We start from the raw sequence: 10,251 nt of genomic DNA, 5'->3' as shown, positions 1-10,251 counted from the left end.
ACAAACAAATGGCACTCAGGGAGCCATCAGTGTGTGCAGGTGGAATCCAAGTGGCATAAGACTGAAGCTGGTGCCTCCCAGCCAAGAGACTGTGGCCAGAGGAAGTAGAGGAGGTCGAGTGGGGATGAAGAAGGGTGAAGGGTGGGAAAGCGTATATAGCTGGTTATCGGTTATTCTGTCTCCTGCTAGGAGCTATGGGAAGCTGCTTTCCTGTACTCTGTGTTTGCTGATCTCTGACAGGAGTCCAAGATGGCAAATCCGTGCTGTATTAGCTGATAGGGGACCTTTCCTTGCTCTCTGTTTTCTGTCAGTTTCTTATTCCATTCAGTTCTTCACTGAGTTCTTTATCTCTTCATTTGATGCTTAGGGTTTCAGGGTTGACGTTTGTCTCTGTTTGACTTAGTTTTTCAGGAGTTTGCTGTGGAGGGACAGCGTGGTGCTTCTGTCTATAGCACCATGTTGGCCGTAAGTTCTAGAAGTGCTTTTTTGTAAGCTTTGATTCTATCTTACTCTAACATCTATGGGCACTTAGAAGTTGAATGATGATGATAATGACTCTAATATTCTCAATAATATTAATGGCCAAAATTTATTAAGTTTACTCTTACCAGTTACTGAGTAAATGCTGCAAACATCTATGATTATAATTTTGTTGCCTAGGTTTTGACCTTTAAATGAAAGTCTATTTATGAATATTGACAATTTTTTAACACATATAGTTACAGTCCCTTGCATGAAAAAATAAGTAAATAACTCAGTAGATTCAAAAGATTAATACACTTTGTTGCTAATCTAAATGGTGGAAGTTCAAGTATACCCAGAGGTAACTTGGAGAAAGGTTTGGCAATCTGATTTTTCAGAAGTAGATTGAGAACCCTAAGGAGCACAGTTCTACTCTGACATACAAGGGGTCTCCATGAGTCAGAATCAACCTGTCAGCAACTGGTTTAGTTTCACGGGCAGAATTAGTTCTATAGATAAAATGAAACATCTAAAGCAAGAAACTTTTAACAAGTTATTACACATGACAAAAATATGAAAAAGTTCTAAGAACATAGTAAATATAGATTTCAAGTATTTTATAACCAGAACTGGGTGGCTTCATTTTCCAATACTGTTTTAAGAATACTTAGTTAACTTATTTGGGACATAGTCTTCCAAAGAATTGATTGCTGTTAGGGCTTTAAAAAGGATACACGACAGTGCAGTGGCTAAGCACTCGGCTGCTAACTCAAGTGTTGGTGATTCAAACCACAGCCACTCCATGAGAGAAAGATGTGACAGTCAGCTTCCATAAAGATTTCAGCCTTGGAAATGCTATGAGTCTGGTCTACTCTGTTCTATCGAGTAACTCTGAGCCAGAAATGACTTGACGGCAGTGGGTATGGTTTACAATCTGGAAAACATGATGGAGTATTGCCAAACTATTTGACATCCTAATGACTTTTACGACTTTTAATGTAATAGTCTGCAATATCAATCTTCTTCTAAACTATTGATATAGTTTTTTTTTCTTCTTCCTTTTAATTATCTCAATTCACATTACAAACAATTATTGATCTCCTACATAATATGTGACAGACACTGTTTTGGAACTAGGCATTCAATAAAGAGCAAAATAGACACAATACTATGATGAGTGCTAAAAAGAAAAGTACAGACAGTCATCATAATTATACGGGGACTGACCTAGTGCTGGGTCAGGGTAAACATCCTGGTAGGTGCAGTTTTTTAACTAAGATTTGAATGATGGATGGGAATTAATTAGGGGAAGAGGTGAGGAAAGAACACCTCAGGTCGAAGGAGCAGAATGTTCTTGAGTTGAGCTAAGGAGCCAAAAGAAACTTGTTGAGTTTAAAGAACTAAAAAGTTAGTACAGCTAGAGAAGGGTGGTTAAAGAGGAGACTTTTGTAAGGTGAGGCTTCAGATGCAGGCAGGTCTTAGAGTTCTGTTAAGAATTTCAGACTTCTATCCTATGGATAATGTTGATCCATTGATAAGATTTTGGAAAAATGTGTGTTGTGCTGATATTGTTGTCGTTGTGGTGGTGGTGGCGGTGTTTTTCTGGTTTGAAAAGATTATTCTGCATGGGAAAGAATGGAGTGGTTGGAAGAAGAGCTAAAATGGATACTGATGCTGCAGCTGATCCCTCCATAATCAACAGAACTTCACATTAGGTATTCTAAAAGTTAAAATCTCAACTAATAAAGACATCTTGATGTTTTACTCTCCTGGACAAACTTTTTGACCTGTGTACAAATTTACTCTCCTGTACAAGTACTGTTACCCCATTATAGAACACTTTTCAGATATCACTTTTAAGTTTGCTAGCTTATGTCCATAATATACATCTTTCCTTCCCCTTCTAGGAATCAAAATGTGTTTTCATCACTACTTGAATAACTTGCACACTCTACTGCCCTGCTATCCACTGGAAAATTCTTAAAGGAATTCTCTGGTTAGACTCTTATAAAAAGAAAGTGTGTAATTTTGATATGTGAAGAAACTGGTACAAGGTGGTCCCGGCCCCTGGCTTATGATTACTCTAGCTGACTTCACCCTGAACCAACAGGAGTGGTTCTAGAGGAACAAAATTTTAAGGATGAATTTTCTAAATTGATTTTCAAGTCTGGTTAGTCTTAAAGATGTTGATGACTCTGCTTCCAGTAGTAAAGAGTACACTGCTAATTCATGGCATGAGGTGGCAGTAGAAATGCCAAAATATCACCACCAATAGATCAGGTATTGATAAAAGGTGAGGCTCTGGGTAACGCATGTTTGATACCTTTCAATGATTTTGTCATAATGAGAAGTATAAGGAAGCTAGTTGGTTGGCCCTATTTTCACTGGGCGAAGGGGTAAAAGAAAGAAATGAACTTAGGGCTTCAGAGTCAAAGCTCAAGCACCCCATAAATGACCTCAAAGTTAACACTTGTGCCTTGACACAAAGCCTAATTCCTTGTACTAACAGAAGTGATATTGCCAAAAACCAAACCCAGACTCTTATCATGCGAGTGACTGAATTACAATGTCAACTGAATTCTCAACATCAAGTGGTGTCTGAACTTAAAGTGAAGGCATTTATTGGGAAGAAATGGGATCCTGATACTTGGGATTGGGGCTTATCGGCAGATAATCAGGAAGCTGGGGACACTGGGCCCCTAAATTCCCTTGAATCACTGCTGCCAACGGAACCAGCTGCCTCACTCCCATCTGAAGATATTATTCCATCTTTGTCTGCTAAGCCACCCTCCCCATTAAAACCTTTAGCCCCTCCATCACCATCTGATGAGAGTAATCCAACTGTGTCCAAAGAATCTTTGTCTGAATTATTACCTGGGGCATCTCCTAAGACAGATGCCTTAAAAGACAATGCTGAATGTTCTCAAAACACATTCCCACAATCCATTTTGGCTTCTAGACCTATAACTAAACTTAAGTCCTAGGGAGTCCTAAAAGGTCAAGTACAAAGAGTGACCCAGGAGGATGTATGCTACTCTCCAAAAAAACTGCTTGACTTTTCTAATATGTACGAACCGAAACCTGGGGAATATGGGTGGGAATGTCTACTAATGGTGTGGGATACTGGTGCAAAGAACATAAAAGATGGATGAGTCTGAGTTTATTGGCATGAGCCTGGTAAGCACAGATTCTACATTCACTATTTCACCTCTAGAGGTTAGGGAAGAATCTAATAGTTTATTTGGATTGGCCGTACTGACGCATAGATTACTCTGTGGCCTGCACTAAATCAAGTTGAAGTACCAGACCCACCTTGATATACTGTACAAGAAGATATCCAAAAGCTTAGGGAAATTGGCGTGTTAGAGTGGATTTATCAGGTTAGACACACAGACCCACACATGGAGCACCCAGAGACAAACTTTTTTTTTTTTTTGGCTTTAAAGAACAAGAATTTATTGTCTGACACATTTGGAGGTTAGAAGTCCAAATAAGGACATCAACTCCAGGAGAAGGTCCTTCCTTGTTAATAGCCCTGGGAGTTTTTTGGCATTCCAAAGTGTTCTTTAACATTCTTTGGCATTCCTTTGCATTACTTGATGTTCCTTGGCATCTGCCTTTCTCCTGTGTGTGTGTGTGTCTCTGTTCCTATTCTTCTCTTTTTCTTTTTCTTTTTTTTTATTGTACTTCAGGTGAAGGCTTACAGAACAAATAGTTTCTCATGAAACAGTAGTACACATATTGTTTTATGACATTGGTTAACAACCCCACAACATGTAAACACTCTAACTTCTCAACCTTTTTTTTTTTTGGTGAAAATACACATAGCCAAAGATACACCATTTCAAAAATTACTACATGCACAGTTCAGTGACATTGACTACGCTCTTCCAGTTGTACTGCTGTTCTAACTTAAGATGAAGGCTTACAGAACAAAATAGTTTCTCATTTAATAGTTACTACGTATATTGCCCTATGACAATGGTTAACAATCTCACAACACATCAACAATATCCTTACTCAACCTTGGGTTCCCTATCACCAGCTTCCTTGTCTCCTTCTGCCTTCTGGCTCTTGTCACTGAACTACTGTACCTGATTAGTCCCATTTGGTTTTACGGGGCTGTCCACTCCCAGGCTGAACAGTGAACCTCGGAGATAACTTCACCAATGAGCTAAAAAAAAAAAAGGGTGTCTGGGGGCCATACTCTCGGGGTTTCTCCAGTCTCCTTTAGGTCAGTAAATCTGGTCTCTTTTTTTGTGAGTTAGAATTATGTTCTATATCTTTCTCCAGCTCTGTCCAGAACCCTCTGTTGTGATTCTGGTCAGAGCAGTCAGTGGTGGTAGCCAGGCACCATCTAGCTGTACTGGACTCAGTCCGGTGAAGGTCTTGGTAGCTGTGGACAATTAGTCCTTTGGACTAATCTTTTCATTGTATCCTGTTGTCTTCATTCTCCCTTGCTCCTGAAGGGATGAGACCAGTGGAGTATCTTAGATGGCTGCTCACAGGCTTTTAAGACCCCAGACACTACTCACTGAGGTAGAATGTAGAACGTTGTCTTTATAAACTGTGTTATGCCAATTGAGCTAGATGTTCCCCGAGACCATGGTCCCCACAGCCCTCTGACCAGCAATTCAGTCCCTCAGGGGCTTCAGAGACAAACTTTTTACCAGAATGGTGAGGAACAAATTTTTGAAGGGAGCTGCAGCATACTGGAAGACTGCTGTGATTGCTCTTCTATGTAAGTCAGATTTGACTGTGGGAACTGCCCTAACTGAGTTAAGACACCTAACTACAATGAGGCTGATTGGACCCTGTGATGGTAGGGGCCAAGTAGTGGCACTCAACTGACAAAGACAAGTGGGCATGTTATCATAATGGACAGCAGAGTCAAAGCAGTAATCAGAATATTCTGACTCCTATGAAGTGGGTGTTGGCTACTTAGTCATGGTGTAACTAGAAGTGAAATAAACAGGAAACCTACTAAATATTTACTTGATCTGTACAAGTGTAAGAATTCTAGGTCAAGTAAACAACAGTCTAACTGGAATCACGAGAATAGAGAGTCACAACGCCTCAATCAATTCCCAGACTTCAGTGAGTTTAAAGACTCACAACCCCTTCAATGAAAGGGAGGCCAGGTACCATTGAGGAAGGACCTCACTACACTGCCAAAAATTTATGAGGTTAATCTTTCTCCCAGCCTTTCCAAAAGGGATCTATGTTTTATGAGAGTGACTTTTCATTGGGGAACAGGAAATAATCAATTTGGGGGGATTACCAGATACTGGCTCTGAACTTCCAGTAATTCCAGGACACACAAAATGTCACTTTGGCCAACCAGTAAGGGAGGGGGCATGTGGAGGTCAGATTCTTAATGGAGTCTTAGCTCATGTCCATCTCACAGTAGGTCCAGTGGGTCCCCAAACCCATCCTGCAGTGATTTCCCAAGTTCCAGAATGCATAATTGGAATAGATATACTCAGCAATTGGCAGAACCCCACATTGGATCCATGACAAATGGAATATGGGCTATTATGGTAGGAAAACCCAAGTGGAAGCCATTAGAACTTCCCCTACCTAGGAAAATAGTGAACCAAAAGCAATACTGCATTCCTGAAGGGATTATGGAGATTACTGCCACCATCAAGGACTTGAAGGATGCAGGGGTGGTGAGTCCCACCACAACCCCATTCAACTCACCTAGTTGGCCTTTACAAAAAACAAAAAAAAGATAAATCTTGGAGAATGACATTGGATTATTGAAAACTTAACTAAGTGGTGACTAATTTCAGCTGTTTTTCCAGACATAGTTTCATTGCTTGAGCAAATTAATACATCTCCTGGTACCTGGTATGCAACTGTTGATCTAGCCAATGGCTTTTTCTCCATACCTGTTTCGAAGGACCACCAAAAGTTTGCCTTTGGCTTGCAAGGCCAACAATATACCTTCAGTGTCCTACTTCAGGGCTAAATCAACTCTCCAGCCCTATGTCATAATTTAGCCCACAAGGACATTGATTGCCTTTCCCTTCCACAAGTTGTCACATAGGCCCATTACATTGATGAGATTATGCTGTTTTGACCTCGTAAGGAAGAAGTTTCATTGACTGTGGACTTATTGGTAAAATATTTGTGTGCTAGAGGGTGGGAAATTAATCCAAACAAATTCAGACACCTTCCACCTCTGAAAGTTTTAGAGGTTCAGCGGTATGGGGCATGTCGAGATGTTCCTTCTAAAGTGAAGGAGAAGTTATTTCATCTGGCTCCTTCCCCAACTAAAAAGGAGGCACAAAATCTAGTGGGCCTCTTTGGATTTTGTAGGCAACGTATCCTTCATTAGAGTGTGCAACTCCAGCCTGTTTATCAAGGTACTGGAAAGGCTGCTAGTTTTGAGTGGGGACAAGACCAAGAGAAGGCTCTACAACAAATTCAGACTGCCATGCAAGCGCTCTGCCACTTGGACCGTCTGCTGGCTGATCCAATGGTGCTTGAATCAGATATAGATGCAGTTTGGGGTTTTGGGCAGGCCCCTCTTGGAGAATTACAACACAGACCTTTAGGATTTTGGAGCAAAGCCCTGCCATCCTCTGCAGATGACTACTCTCCTTTTGAGAAACAGCATTTGGCTTTTTCTTGGTCCTTAGCAAAGAATACTTAACCATGGGCCACCAAGTCACCATGCAGCCTTTGGATCATGAACTGGGTGTTGTCTGACCCAAGGAGTCATAAAATTGGGTGTACACAGTAGTACTCCATCATTAAATGGAAGTGGTATAGATGATCATGAACTGAAGGCACAAGTAAGTTGCATGAGGAAGTGGCCCAAGTGCCCATGATTTCTACTCCTGTCACATTACCTTCATTCTCTCATTCTGTACCTATTGCTTCTTGGGGATTTCCTTATGACTAGTTGACTGAGGAAGAGAAAACTCGTGACTGGTGTACAGATGGTTCTGCCTGATACGCAGGCACCACTCAAAAGTGGACAGTGGCAGTGGCTTACTGGTCTGAAAAGAGTGGAGAAATCCCAAGACTACGGTCCCCAGACACCTTTTTAACTCAGTGCTGAGATCAGTCCTGAAGTTCACCCTTCAGCCAAAGATTAGACAAGCCTACAAAGCAAACAATAACGTGTATTTCAACCATGTATACAACTGTAAATAGGCATTCCGTGCAAAAGCAAAGGCAAGAAGGCACAAAGGGAAAGAAAACTGGACGAATGGAAATGGGGTACCCGAGGTCAAGAAGGGGAGAATGTCGACACTTAGTGAGGATGGCAACCAATGTCACAAAACAATTTGTGTATTAATTGTTTAATAAGAAACTAATTTGCTCTGTAAACTTTCACCTAAAACAAAATAATTTTTTTTAAATGAAGATTCCAGTTTGAATATGTTGATTTTGAGAGGTCTGTGAAACATCAAAGATATCAAACATTTGTTGGAAATATGACACGGCTTCAAGTAGCTTTGCATTAAAAATCCTGTTTTCTTGGGCGGAGCCAACATGACACTATAGACAGAAGTACTACACTCTCGCTCCACAGCAGAGACCTGAAAAACTAAATAAAACAGAGACAAACGTCAATCCTGGAACTCTAAGGATGAAATGAAGAGATAAAGAACTCAACCAGGCACCGAATGGTATAAGGAACTGACAAAAAACAGAGAGCAAGGAGACATATGGATCAGAGGTCACATATCAGCTAACGCAGCACAGATTCACCATCTTGGGCTCCTGTCAGAGATTGGCAGACAGGGAGAATGGGAGAGTAGCTTCTCGGTGCTCCCCAGCAGGAGACAGAGCACTAGGTAATCAGCAATACACACGTTCCCACCACCCATCTTTCTTCCCACTGTTCAGCCTCAGCTGCTTCACAGCAGGTCAGGGTAGCTCAGCTGGAAGGAACTGGTTTTGTGCCACTTGGATTCACCTCACCCACACCAGCTGGTTCCTTCAGTGTCATTTCTTTGTTACAGGTGTTTCTTTTTTCAGCTTCTTTTGGTTTCTTCCCTGTCTCTCCTCCCGCCCCCCTTATCTTGAACACCTGGCTCTGTGTGCCATCTTTGTTTCTTCTTGACAGGCTGTGAAGCACTGCTTAACTGTAAATCTGTTTCCCTGTGGTCTGTTCACCATGCTGGTGGGATCCCATGGGACTTTTTTTGTTTTATTTTGTTTTCTTTTTCTTTTTTTCCTTTTTGTTTTTCTTCATTTCTGTTTCTTGTCTCTGTCTAGTTTCCTTCTTTTCCTGTCTCCTGAATACCTGGTGCTATGTTCCATCTCTGCCCCTTCTATAAGGGCTGTGTCCCGAGGCCTGGGAGCCACTTTCCTGGTTGCTGGTGGGAATCCTGGGGGACATTTTCTTCTTTTTTTTAAGTTTATTTATTTTCTTTCATTTTCTCTTTTTTTTTTCTTTTTGTTTTTCTTCATTTCCTATTTGCTCATCTCTCCACTCTAACAGCAGGTTCCATCAGCACTATTTTCTTTTTTTTTTGGCCCCTGTTTCTCTTTCCTCTTTCTCTTCTTTCCCATGCCCAACTTATCACCACACATCACAACCTTCTCCCTCTCTCCTGCCTATATGCACTATTCACTGAACATCACACCCCTGAGGAGCACAGGCCTGGCCTACAAGAACCTGTCCTGTACTAACCCCTAGCCTGCTCTATCAGCCCCTGTCCGTGCCACAAACAACCCACCCCAGCCCCCCTCCCTTCAACTGGACCTGCCCTGCTGCACCATGTCTGAGTGACTGGCCCTGCCCATTGGACAAAGAGGTGAAAAGTATCCTGCCCATAGACGAGCAAACAACAAAGAATGTATAGCCTGCCTGCTCAAACATAACCAAATAAAACAAAAAAGCAGGATGAAACAAATTTACAATCAATAAATGAGGAAAATAACTACTGAATGTCCTGAAGATAGCAGACAATATCAAAACATATTTAAAAAAACAGGACAGGATGGTTCCAGGAGGCGTTCAAAATAAAACACCAGATGACTTTCTAGTAGAAGAAAACGCACTGGAACATCTGATAGAGAATTCAAATCTCTAATATTCAGAGCTATTCAAGAGTTGAAGCAAAAAGCAGACAAACGTGAGGAAAAAATAGACAAATTCATGGAAAAGGCAGACAAAATCATGGAAAATACAGACAAAACAATGGAAGAATTTGGGAAAATAATACAGGAAGAAAAATCATAAAATAAATTCACAACTAGAAATCATACAAAAACAACAATTAGAAATCCAAAAGGTAAACAACAAGATTTCATAAATGGACAGTGCTATAGAAGGACTCAGGAGCAGGTCTGAAACAATGGAAAATAGAATCAGTGAAATTGAAAACAAATACCTGGATACAACTTTATTTGAGGGAAAAATCAGAAAAAAGAATGAAAAAAAATGAAGAAACTCTGAGAATTATGTAGCATACAATCAAAAGAAAAATTTGCTAGTGATCAGAGTTCCAGAACAGGGGGAGAAAATGGAAAACACGAAGAGGATCATTGAAGAATCGCTGACAGAAAACTTCCCTAATTTCATGAAAGATGAAAAGTTGGGCATCCAAGAAGCTCAAGGAGCCCCATGTAGGATATAGACCCCAAAAGAAAATCACCAAGCCACATCATAATCACACTTGCTAAAACCAAAGACAAAGAAAGAATCCTGAGAGCAGCTTGAGAAAAACGAAGAGTCACATACAGAGGGGAAAAAAAAGCTAAGCTCTGATTACTCAGCAGAAACCATGCAGGCAAGAAGGCAATGGGATGACATATATAAAA

Source organism: Trichechus manatus, unplaced genomic scaffold (assembly GCF_000243295.1).
Source record: "Trichechus manatus latirostris isolate Lorelei unplaced genomic scaffold, TriManLat1.0 scaffold00144, whole genome shotgun sequence".
Taxonomy (NCBI): Eukaryota; Metazoa; Chordata; class Mammalia; order Sirenia; family Trichechidae; genus Trichechus; species Trichechus manatus.
The sequence above is the reverse complement of the archived record's forward strand: the minus strand, read 5'-3'. Positions refer to the sequence as shown.